Below are 13,237 nucleotides of genomic sequence, written 5' to 3'. Positions count from 1 at the left end.
CACAGCACTGCAACAAAAGCCTGTACACATTGTCACAAATCTCTCACCACCAGTCTCTATCCACTTCTCCCAGGTATCTAAAGTCAACAGACATATTTATCTGTCCACATCCTTGTGACCCCTCAGACAAGTCTACATTCACACAGAGAGTGAAAATCATATTGTCGATTTTTACAGAAATGGGATATGTTGTATTAATTACTCTGTCAGTTGCCTTTCTTTTCTACCAATACATCATGGACATCCCTCCAGGATAATAGATATGGAGCTACTTCATTCTCTTCAATAGTCATATAATATTTCATAGTATAGATGGACACAGCTGATCAAACCATCCCTCCAGTTATGATGAGTATTGAGGCTGTTTCTAATTTGCATCTGCTTGGTTATTTGTTATCATAAACAATGTTGTTTTCGTATATACTTTATGGGCTTTTATTTTTGTAGAATAGTCATAAAAACAGGGTAGTTCTGTAAAAGGATGTCATTTTAAAACAGAGGTTGTTGCATTACTTTCCCAAATTGGGACAATTCTGACTTCCCCTAGCAATGCACACCACTGCCTATTTCTTGCCTTTGTGAAAACATTCAGTATTTTATTCTTTTCTTTTTTTAAGGTTTGTCAATCACATGCAAAGAAGATATTTTCACATGTTGCTTTATTTTATATTTTCCTTACTCTCAGTGAAGGCATGTATTCCTGTGTTTACTAACCTTTTGGATTTAATCTGTGAAAAGCCTATTCTATCTTTTTACTATTTTCTTACTGAGCTTATCTTTTTCTTGTGAATTTGTAGAAGTTCTTTGAGTATTATGCATATGAATCCTTTTCCTATTACGAGTGCTGAAAATATTTTCTTTCTTTCTTTCTATTCTTTTTTTTTTGAGGCAGAGTCTCACTCTGTCATCCAGGCTGGAGTGCAGTGGTGCAATTTCGGCTCCCTGCAACCTCTGCCTCCCAAGTTCAAACAATTCTCATTCCTCAGCCTACCAAGTAGCTGGGATTACAGGTGTGCACCACCACTTCAGTCACCCAGTTCTGTTTTTTTGTTGTTGTTTGTTTTGTTTTGTTTGTTTGTTTACTATTATTTTAGTTTACAGAGTTTTTCCTTAGTTATTTATGTTCTTCTTTCTTCCAAATAGAATTTGAAGTGTCTCAGACTTGGCTTCTAGGCTGCCTACTGAATACCCCTACCAGAGCCTCTTGCAGTCCAAGTTCACTTCATGAAAAGCTCACACTTCCCAGGCAGACGCTCACCTCTTCCAGTATTATCCACCAGCCTGGTACAAGCAACCTGCTGGTCACTCAGAGTAGATGCATCATATCCCTCCCAGCCAACTAGCCACAGTGTCCTGTTGAATCTCCATCCACAGCCTCTGTCTGTTAAGCATCTATCTAAGCCCATGGCTCTGCCTTCAGCTGGGGCCCTCAGCAACCTCCACCATGTGACTGCAGTCAACTTCTCACTGAGGACCCCGACAATGCCACATCTCTTTGCTGGCAACCTATAGCTGCTTCCACACCCCCTTGCTGGAAACCTACAGCTGCTGTCATGGCCAATCCCACCATACCACATCCCTGAACAATACCATTCTAGAGGTCTCTACCGTCCATAAACACCACTAAAAATGTTTAGAACAGCATAGGAACCTCTCCAGGTTCTGGCTGCACAACCATTTTTTGGTTTGTTTTCTATTTGTGAGACTATTTTGCTTAAATGTGTTTATAAATGATTTAAAAAAAAAAGAAATCCCATTGAAGGAAGTTTATAAACATAATGGGAAAATGCAAAAGTGATAAACATCTTCTTCTCCAAGTAGGCACTGCAGCTAATGAGCATTGCTAGTTCCACGGGTGTGGAGGCCTGAGGTGGGAGTCACAGTGACCTTGCTCAAGGCTGGTCTCAGCAAGGCCCTCCAGAAGAGAAGAGCTGGCCTGGAGCAAAAGCTCTTCTCTTTCCTGCTACAAAGGTGCAGGTTCAAAGGGCTCTTTTGTTTGAACAATTAGGTGAGCAGGAAGGCAATTGATAGGCCACTCAAAGTAAGTGAAAGGCAAAGGAACTGAAGCTGACCTTTTATTAAAGAATAACAGATAACAGGTGAAGATTAGCAGGGGCAAGTTCCTATTAATAACACCATCTATTAATAGCAGCAGTCCCTGACTAAGTGTATTGTCGCCCAGGTTCTGTGCTAAACATGCAAAAAGCATTGTCTCATTTAATCATCACCACAGGCCAAGCAGGTGGGACATGAAGGCTTCTATTCATCAGCCAGCGGAATTGCTGTGGGTGTGAAATTACCCTGCTCTTACACTGGAGCTTGGGGCTCAGTCATTCCAGTGCCAGTGTGTGTCCCATGATTTCAGACTGTCTTTCTGCAAAAGCTGAGAAGACAGCTTCAATCTGTATGATGATAAAGCCTATGTGGAGAAGAGAAACTTTTTTCTAATTTGCAAGGTTGCTCCCAGCATACAGAGCTGGGACTGTCTGCTGTCATACAAATCAGCCCCTCCTTCTCATCTGCTTTTTACAATTGTACCTCCTGGGGTCTCCCAGGAATGAGAAACCAGCTTTTTATGGAATCATGCAATTCTTCAAGACTTTTTCCTCAGCAATATGAAGACCAGGCAGCTAAAGCTTGGGAATGACCAAGTCACCGTTTGTAAGAACTCAGTTACATTTTAAAATACTTGAACTGACACGTTGCCATTGTATATATTCATGGGGTACATAGTGAGGTTTCCATACATGTAATGTACAGTGATCAGATCAGGGTGATTAGCATATCCATAATCTCAAACATTTACTTCTTTGTTTTGGGAACATTCAATATCCTAGCTATTTGAGACTACAGAACATATTACTCTTAACTACAGTCATTCTACAGTGGCATAGAACTCTAGAACTATATTCTTCTCATCTGGTTGTAATTTGCATCTTTTAACAAATCTTGCCCTATCTCTCTCAGTTACATTTTTAAGACAAAAACCATTCCTTCTGAGTACGTGTCTGTGAATGGCAGTAGAGTAGTTCTCCTTTCCTCTGTTATGTTTAGATTCTTGAGGTGTACATTTACTTTAGAATGCATGACAACTCTTAGTCACTGCTAAGATAATAAGCTGTGGTCATGTAGCAGGATGAGCCACAGACAAAACTTCTCAGACAACGAGTTAAAGAAGGAAGGAGCTTTATTCGGCCGGGAGCTTCGGCAGACTTGCGTCTCAAAAAGCCAAGCTCCCCAAGTGAGCAATTCCTGTCCAAGGGCTTGTAACTCTATGGAGATCTGTGTGAGAGGGTCGTGATCAATTGAGCAAGCAGGGGGTACGTGACTGGGGGCTGTATGCACTGGGGCTGTATGTTCTGGAACAGAAAAGGACGGAGATTTTCACGATGCTTTTCCACACAATGTCTGGAATCTATAGATTATACAAGCAGTTAGGTCAGGGGCTGATTTTTAACTACCAGGCCCAGGGCATGCACTGGGCTATCTGCCTGTGGATTTCATTTCTGCCTTTTAGTCTTTACTTCTTCTTTCTTTGGCGGCAGAAACTGGGCATAAGACAATATGAGGAGTGGTTTCTTCCCTTAGTCATATCTACATTCTTACTTTAATAAAACTGCACTTTCATGGGAAAAGCATTTTTTTTCTGATTTTCATATTAACTGGCTTGGGCTCAAGTTATGCTTCGGAAAGCTTGGCCAGTCTGCTGTTGTAACCAGACCCAAGGAGGCCTTGTCTACCTGGGCTGCGTAAATGAGGAATTGGGGACAGGTATTGAGACTGGAGAGGTGGGAATCAGATCTTCCAAAGCCTAACCTCCTTAGTGAAGCCTACAGATTGCCTGTTCCTCCAGGCTTCACAGCCACAATGCCTTTCTTGGCAGATTGATTGTCCTTCTTTGGAATCATTTTAAAAGCTTTCCATCTACTTCATCCTCTCCAGTTACCATCGGGTCTTTTAAAGGATTCTGAAATGCACGCTGAGTAGCAGTCGACCTCATTTCACTCACAAAAACGGTTTCCTGAGATTTTGCTGTTTATGGATATTTTGTAAATAGAATCCGTTTAAAGGCACTAGAGGAAATTTCTGTTTAAATGAAACCTCCTGGGAATCCCTTTGTGAGGCAAAGAAACCCTTTGCATTGAACATGTAAATTGATCTGTTCTGTAACATGGGTCTATCAGATTTTCTCAGGGTGGCCTAGGAGTGCGGCACCCCAGGGAAGAATTACAGTAGAGTAATGGAGTGACTCCAGGCTGGCAGCCTCTGCCCGTGTTCCTGCCATCTGTAGGAAAAGATGCCTCAACCCAGGTGGCAGAATTGGGATGTGAAGAATAAATGTGCTGTGACATCAGATACATGATTCTGACAGCCTCCCCCTCATTTAAAAGATTTCTTGTTAGGTTTTTAAGTCCTTTGGGAGGATCCTTCTATCCTTTTATACAAGGAATACTACTCTTGATGCAAATAATCTGAAAGAGGATCTAAAGACACAATTTCCATGCCAGGGCTTCTACTGTGTGAAGCCAACATTAGGTTCAAGTGTGCGATAACATTCGACATGGCTTACACGGTAAGTATATGTTTCCAAGAGGGACTATTAAACTGAAGTGGATTAAAGACAGCTCAATTTTTTATAACCATTTCCTCACTTGAGTATTTTTATACTTCCCTGCCTTCACCAGAAGGAAGCCACAAATCTCCTCAACAGTTGTTAAGCCATTGTGAACAAATTTTCAAGCTGCATTTTTATATCATCCACCTCCCCAGGTTCAAACCTGACAACTGAAGATGCTGCCGTGGACTCAGGTATTAGCAGGGCTCAGTCACGTGTGAGTGAGAGATGAGGCTTCTCCAGGAGGGGAAAGCAGGAGCAGGCCTTGCTGCTCCCCAAGCCCTACACCCCTAACCCCTATACCCCACACAGAACGACACACACAACAAGTGCATACACCCCAACACACATGAACACACACACCCCACCACATTCACACCCCCCAAAACACACAGCAACACCCACACACCACACCGCACACAGACATGCACACTCACAGGTACACACTCCCAACACACACACACACTGATGAGACAGCCAGGTGGGAAGGGCTCCGTGGAAGGCCCTCTGACTGGCCTGTGCACTGGGAGGAGTGCATACTGGGGTGGAGCATGGGGAAGTTCACACCCTTTGAGGGGGAGGAGCCTGGCCTCTCCTTTTCCTGAGTGGAAACTGGAATTCAATCTGCGGAGCGGAAAGCACACCAGCAGGGACTCTGGCTTTGCGGAGGGCCCCTGTTTCTCTTTTGCCCAATACATTCCATTTTTTCTCACCCTTCCAAGTGTCTGCAAGCCTAATCTCTCATGGCCGTGTGGCAAGAACCCAGCTCTTAGCTGAACTAAGGAAAAAGTTCTACAACACTGACACATACACCAACACAAATACACCCAGCACACAGAGCAACACACAGGCATCCCTGCCACAAATACACTCACCTCAAAGCAAACGCACACACCCAACACATGGCTCCCATTACATACTCATACACACCCTCTCCAAGCACTGTCAGAAAGCCCACCCAGGATACCTGGAGCATTCCCTTGGCTGGGGGCCATGAGTAGAGATGGACTAAGTGCGAGTCTCCATCCTGAGAGTGCAAGCCAACCTTGCGAGGTCATTTGCAGAGTCAAGAATGACTCCAGCTGGGTTGCATGTGTGTAATCTCAGCATTTCAGGAGGCTGAGGTGGGAAGACAGCTTGAGGCCTGGAGTTTAGGACCAGCCTGACCAACATAGTGAGACCCTGTCTTTAACATTTTTTTTTTTTTTTTAGTTTTAATATTCTGGTGACCTTGAAGCTTAATTACTAAATATCTTTTTCTTTTCTCGATTGCATTGTCATTACACAGTATCAAAATAATAAATAATATAGTTCAAACTTTGACAGATTTAAATAAAAGACAAAATTAAAATTTAATTCAAAATATTTTCCTCAAGGAAAGATTTGATTTTCTAAAAAATCATTAGTAAAGGTATTTACGAATGATCATATGTTAGAATGAGATACATTTCAGCATTAGTTAGGTAAAGAGTAGCAAACACCAGTCACACAAAAGGATGGAAATGAGTGAAAGGTGTTGCAAATTCCCTTCAATTCTTTGAATTCTCTCTGAGTTATATACAAAAACATTACATGATTATATAACAAGTTAACAGCAAACATTATTTGTAATGCTCTATTAGCATACAGGATAAGAGCCAATTGTGTAAAGAAAACAAGAATCCCACCCTACCTCTCTCCCAGTCTTCCCTTAAATGACCTTTTAGGCATCTGGGAGGTTTATATTCCTGGGAAACAATGTATCAAGCGGGATGGTGGAAGCCCAGCTCTGTGTGGGGTGGTAGCAAAAAAGAATCCCACCCTCCACAGGCACATCTCAGGCAGATCCATTTTAGGAAAGGTACTTCCGGAAATTGGTGATTTGGAAGTAGATTCCTTTAAAGTGCTTTGGTGCCTGTGTAGACCTTGGGAAGTCTTCCATTTCCTCCAGGAGTCAGCACACAGCTGTTCAAAGATTGCTCTAGGAGGTTTTCCATTTGAGATAGGTCAGAATTAGTCAGAAAATAAAATACAAACTACAAGGTTGTTAATGTAGACATTATTCCACCTTGACCTGATGTGCCACTTAAAGCCATACAAACAACAGTTGTTATCTGTTTAGCACATACTGTACATGGCTTTGCAGATTCTGTGTCTGTCTGTGTATGTACAAATCTCATATTGACGTAGTCTAATGCTGAGTTCAAACTGGATTCAGAACCTGAGTTTGTGATGAACTGATGGTGATCCTGAGCCAGTGAAATTTGCAGATTAAAACTAATGACCTTGTTAATATCCACAGGCCAAGGAGGCCTGAGGACGATTGGTTCCTACTTACAAAATCTGTATAAGAAGTTGTTATTTCCATGTAATAGATAGAAAACAGAAGCACAGAGAAGTCAGGTTGTTTGCCCAAGATCACAAAGCAAGTGAGTAGTAGAATAGACATTTAAACAAATTGGACTTTTAATGTTATGGAAGGCAACCTTAGAAGACCCTGTCAGTGGGTAAGTCTGAGACCCACCACTGGGGGATTATTTTGCCCTGATTTCACTGTACCATCTGCTAGTGCAGCTACGCAAAGGAAGGTCACACACGTCAGGGAGTTCTGAATTTCAGTTTTATATCTGAGGAAAGATAGAGTTGCAAAGCAGCTGATTTAAGACCATCTGATGACAACCAAATCAATAATAACTTAATAATTAGTCATTACAAAGTACTAATTGCTTACTCATTTTGGAAGTGGTATAACATAATGGCTAATGATAAGGAACCTGAAATCATTGCTTGGGTTCAAATCTCAAATCTACTGTTAATAAGCTCTGTGACCTTTGATGAGTTACTTAACTTTTCTGTTTTTCAGTTTTCTTATTTTGAAAATAGACAAAATGATAGCATCCACTTCATGAAATTATTACAGAAATTATATAAAATAGCACAGATAAAGTGTTTGGAAAAGCATGTGGCTAACACATGAAAAGCACTCAATAAATGCAAGTTACTGTTAGGAAAATATCAGAATAAACTTTTAAAAATTATTTAGTTTTTAACAATTAGGGTAAAATATGTATAACGTAAAATTTACCACATTAACTATTTTTAAGTCTGCAGTTCAGTGGCAGTAAGTACATTCACATTATTGTGCTATAACAACCATTCATCTATAGAACTTTTTCATTTGCACAATTAAGACTCTACCCATTAAAATAATAAAATTCATTAGTTAATTTAATTAAACTACCTATTCCTAACATCACCCTGGCCCTTTTCTGTATCTATACGTTTGACTAAGTACATCATTTAAATGGAATTATACATCATTTGTCCTTTTGTGACTAGCTTATTTCACTTAGCATAATGTCTTCAAGGTTCATCCATGTTGTAGCACATGTCAGAATTTCCTTCCTTTTTAAGGCTAAATAATAATCCATCATATGGATATACCACATTTTGCTTATCCATTTATCTGTCAATGCACACTTGGGTTGCTTATACCTTTTGGCTATTGTGAAATAATGCTGCTGTGAACATGAATCTACAAATATCTTTTTACGTCCCTGCTTTGAATTCTTCTGGGTGTACGTCCAAGATGTGAAATTGCTGGATTACATGGTAGTTCTATTTTTAATTTTCTAAGGAATTGTCATAGTGCTTCCCATAATGACTATACTTCTTTACATTCCCACCAGCAGTACATAAGGATTCCAATTTCTCCACACCCTAGCCAATACTTGCTATTATTTTTAAATTTTTAAAAAATAATCACACATCCTAATAGATGTGTGGTGGTATGTTGCTATGGTTTTTGATTTGCATTTCCTTAATGATTAGTGATGCTGAACATCTTTTCCTGTGTTACTGTATTTCTTTTTTTTGTTTGAATGTGTTTAATTTCCACAAATTGGTGAATTTTCAGGTTTTACTTTTGTTATTGATTTCCAACTTCATCTTGTTGTGATCAGAGAAGATTCTTTGTATGACACATTTTTAAATCTACTGAGACTTAATTTATGACCTAGCATATGGTATATTGTGGACAATTTCCCATATGCACTTGAAAAAATGGTATATGCTATTGTTGGGTAGAGTGTCCTGTAGATCAGGGGTCCCCAACCCCTGGGCCATGGAGCCGTGCCATGGCCTGTTAGGAACCAGGCTGCACAGTAGGAGGTGAGCAGGGGATGAGCGAGCATCACTGTCTGAGCTCCACCTCCTGTCAGATCAACAATGATGGCATTAGATTCTCATAGAAGCGCAAACCCTGTTGTGAACTGTGCATGTGAGGGATCTAGGTTGAGTGCTCCTTATGGGAATCTAACTAATGCCTGATGTTGATCTGAGGTGGAACAGTTTCATCCCAAAACCATCCCCCACCCCCAGTCTGTGGAAAAATTGTCTTCCATGAAATTGGTCCCTGGTACCAAAAAGGCTGGGGACTGCTGTTGTAGATGGCTGTTAGACCTAATTGGATTATTGTATTGTTCAAGACCTCTGTCTCCTTGCTTATCTTCTGTCTGGTTATTCTATCCATTATTGAGAGTGGGATATTAAAGTCTCCAACTATTATTGTAGAACTGTCTATCTCTCCCTTCAGTCTATCCATTTTCGCTTTATATGTTTTGATAGTTTGTTATTAGGCACATAAATGTTGATAATTGTTATATATTCTTGCTGTATTGGATCTTTTATCAGTATATAATGTCTGTATTGTCTCTTGTACCCTTTCGTGACATAAAGTTTGACTTAAGACTTTATTTGACTTAAATTCAATTTTAGCTACCCTATTCTCTTTGGTTATTATTTGCATGGAGTATCTTTAACCTTCAACCTATTTGTGTCTTTGGATCTAAAGTGGATCTCTTATAAACAGCATATAGTTGGATCCTGTGTTTTCTATTTATTCTGCCTATTTCCATCTTTTGATTGGAGAATTTAATCCTTTACATTTGAAGTAATTACTGGAAAGGAAGGACATACTGCTGTCATTTTGCTATGTGCTTCATAGATTTTTGTTCTGCATTTCCTGCATTATTGTCTTTTGTGTTTAGTTGACTATTTGTAGTGAAAGATTTTAATTCCCTTCTCATTTCCATTTGTGTATATTCTGTAGCTATTTTCTTTGTGGTTACCATGGGGATTACATTTAACATCCTAAAGTTATAACACTCTAATGTGAATTTATACCAGCTTAACTTTCAACATGTGAAAACTCAGTTCCTATACAGTTCTAGCCCCACTCCTGTTCAGTTACTGATGTCATAAAATTATGTCTGCCCCAAAACAAATTAATAATTGTTACTTATGCATGAGTCTCTTAAATCATGTAGAAAACAAAAAGTAGAGTTACAACCCAAAAGTTACAATAATACTAGCTTTTACAGTTGTTCACATATTTACCTTTACCAGAGATCTTTACTTTTTCATATGGCTTCAAGTTACTGTCTACCATCTTACCATTTCAACCTGAAGGATTCTCTTCACTGCAGAGCAGGTCTAGTGGCAGCAAACTCCCCCAGCTTTTGCTTTTCTGGGAATATCTTAATTTTCCCCTCATTTTTGAAAGACAGTTTTGGCAGCTATAGGATACTTGGTTGGCAGTTTTTTTCCCTAAACACTTTGAATATATCAACCCACTCACTGCCTTCTGGCCTCAAAGTTTTCTGATAAGAAATATACTGGTAATATTGTTGGAGAAAATATGATGAAAGCGTCTTTCTCTCAGCTTATAGATACTAATAAGGGATCTTATTGTTTGGTACATAACAGAACATTTTCTATAGTATTATGATATAAGTTGTAGCATAATTTTGAGACCAATTATTTAAAGAAAAAGGAATTGAATATTTTAAGAGTAGACATTATGAGCTCTTTAAAATTCAAAAAGTGTTACAGATTGACAAGATGTAATTGAAATTAAAAGCATCATACTGGTTTTAATTTCTAAGATAAATATCAATCACTATAACCCACATAAAAAGCCTTGAGTTTTCTTAAGAGTAAACAGTTCTTCAGATTAAAAATTGAGAAAACTGCTGTGAATTATGCCCAGTCAACATAGGTCTATGTCTTGCTTTGACCTCATAAGGAGCCATTGTTAGGGAATTCCAAGCACCTATATAAGTTCCTGACTGGGCCTAGGTTTTTGATCTTTTCAGTTCAGCAAGTTGGTGTTTGATGACCTGAGGGACTTGGACTACAGTTAACTTGTTTGCTCCTTGATTTTTTTTTTCTATTTTGTTGTTTTTCCTTTTCTTCTCTCCATCTTTTTTCGTTTTCTTTTAAAATTTGTTACTTTATTTTTCAGTTGTATTTTCTTACCTTTTTCTTTGTTCTTTCTTCCTTTTTCTCATATGATGGCCTCTCCATGGGTGTGTGGAGCCTGAGAGTCATTCTCTACCTGATGACCACTGGTCCCTGCCTTTTGTGGGAGAGGATTTTGAGGAGCTGCAGGAGCCTCTTTCCCTTTACTTTACATACAGTATGAAGATCCTGAGCTCCGTGGAGCCCTGTGAGATGGTGCAGGAGATGAGCCAGGTGCTGACTCAAGCAGCTGCACATGGGAGAGCAGTGCAGCAAGCATAATTTGCTGTGTGTACAGGGCATGCCCTACTGAGAGGAATTTTGTAGAGAAGGAATACAGGTGTTCAAATTGTTGTGGCAGAGTTGTCTTCATGGGGTTCAATTTATGAGCGTATCTGGCACCTGCATGTCCTTCAAAAATCATATGTCCAAAGTAAATGCTGAGCTTAAATTCTAAAGGACATCAGAGGCCACCTGGGAGACAGGAAAGGAAGCCCACCGGGACCTAACTGCAGGCTGACCCTCTGCCCCAACCTGGGGAACTTGAGACTGGACTATTTCTCGAGGCACTTCTCCCACTCCTGTTCTTCTCTCTTTTTTCTTCTGTGTTTGTGGGGGAACAGAGATAGTTTTTGTAAATTACTTGACTTCATTTCTTCCAAATCTTGTAATGAAATTGATGTTTCAGGGAGATGCACCATTATATTCTGCTGTTTTGCATCCTTCCTGCCCAGAAATGGGGCTGTGGGTACTCCAGTTTGAAAAGTATGTAGTAGTGCAGTACCTGGAGTTAATCAGAAACAGTAAAGAAAAAAACGACTTAAGAGAATTATCATGGTCCCCATCAAGAGCAGCTAATTATTCAAAGTAGCAATGGAAGGATTTTTATAAAGGGATATTAAAAGTGGTTCTGAACAGATAAGTCTGTATTTGTCAGGCTTCTCCAGAGAAACCGACCCAGTAGGAGAAATGTATATACATGAAAGAGCAGATTTACTATGGAAATTGGCTCACATAGTTATAGAGGCTGAGAAGTCCCATGGTACGCAAGCTGGAGAACCAGGAAAGCCAGTAGTGTAATTCAGTCCAAGTTCAAATGCCTAAGAACAAGGGGAGCTGAAGATTTAACTCTCACTGGAGGCTGAAGGCCTGAGGGGAGTTTGAGGGAGAACCAGGAACTCCAATGTCTGAGTATCATAGAAGATGGACATCCCAGCTTCAGATGAGAGAGAATTCACCCTTCCTCCACCTTCTTGTTCTATATGGACCCTCACTGGATTGGATGATGCCTGCCCACATAGAGAGATCTTCTTTGCTCTGGCTGATTCAGATGCTGTCTCTTCTGGAAACCCTTCACAGACACACTCAGAAATAATATTTCGCCAGCTCTTTGGACATCCCTTATCCCTGTCAAGTTGACACATACAATTAAACATCATAGGCTCTGAGCCTTACTGCAGGGCAGAAATGCAGAAATTGTGTGCGTTACCTTTCTACACCAACTTTCTTAACACTTTCAGAAAAACCAAGGAGAACTTTAGGCCCCATTGGCCTGTGTCAATTGTAGCTGAGAAGTCTGCAACAGGATCGTGAAGTCTTGTGAACCAGGCTGTGTTGGAGTCAGAGAATTGGTATGGGCGTGGTCACCCAAATCAGCTAAGGAGGCGCCTAATCTGTGCTGTTGGCTCTCCTTACTCCCTAAGTGCAGGAGTTGGGTCTGTAAACCACAGTGACTGAGGCAGATCTCAATTGATTTTGAGGCTTATTGTGCCAAGGTTGAGGAGGCACCAGAGAAAAAGAAACATAAGTCACAGTAGAATCTGTGTCCTATGCTTTTTCCAAAGAGAGTTTTGGGAACCTCGGTGTTTAAAGGGGAAAGAGCAATCAGGAGGGCAAGAAAAAGGCAAAATAAAAGGAGGGAGGGTAGGCAATGAGACAAGTGGTTACAATGCTCATGAGGCTCTGATTATTGCTCAGTGAATCTACATTTTACACCTGAAAAGAAAGAAGTGGGGAAGTCAATTAACCATTAGTCTGGCACTCAGCAAATCTACATTCTACATAAGAGAAAGTCAGCCTGAGAAATTACAGCTGTCTTGGAACAAAAGGAAGGGAGTTTTTGCATGACTCAGTTTCCAAGCTTAACTTTTCCCTTTGGCATAGTGAGTTTGGGGTCCCGAGATTTTATTTTCCTTTCACAGGCCTTTCCACTCTGGTGTTTTCTTCTGTTTTTTTTGTTTGTTTTTGCTTCTTGTTTGTTTGTTTGTTGTTTTTTTGGGGGGTGCGACGGGGCGCGGGACAGAGTCTCATTATGTTGCCCGGGCTGGAGCGCAGTGGTGTGAT

This window comes from Colobus angolensis, unplaced genomic scaffold (genome assembly GCF_000951035.1).
Source record: "Colobus angolensis palliatus isolate OR3802 unplaced genomic scaffold, Cang.pa_1.0 Scaffold126, whole genome shotgun sequence".
Classification (NCBI taxonomy): domain Eukaryota; kingdom Metazoa; phylum Chordata; class Mammalia; order Primates; family Cercopithecidae; genus Colobus; species Colobus angolensis.
This window is presented reverse-complemented; position numbering follows the sequence as displayed.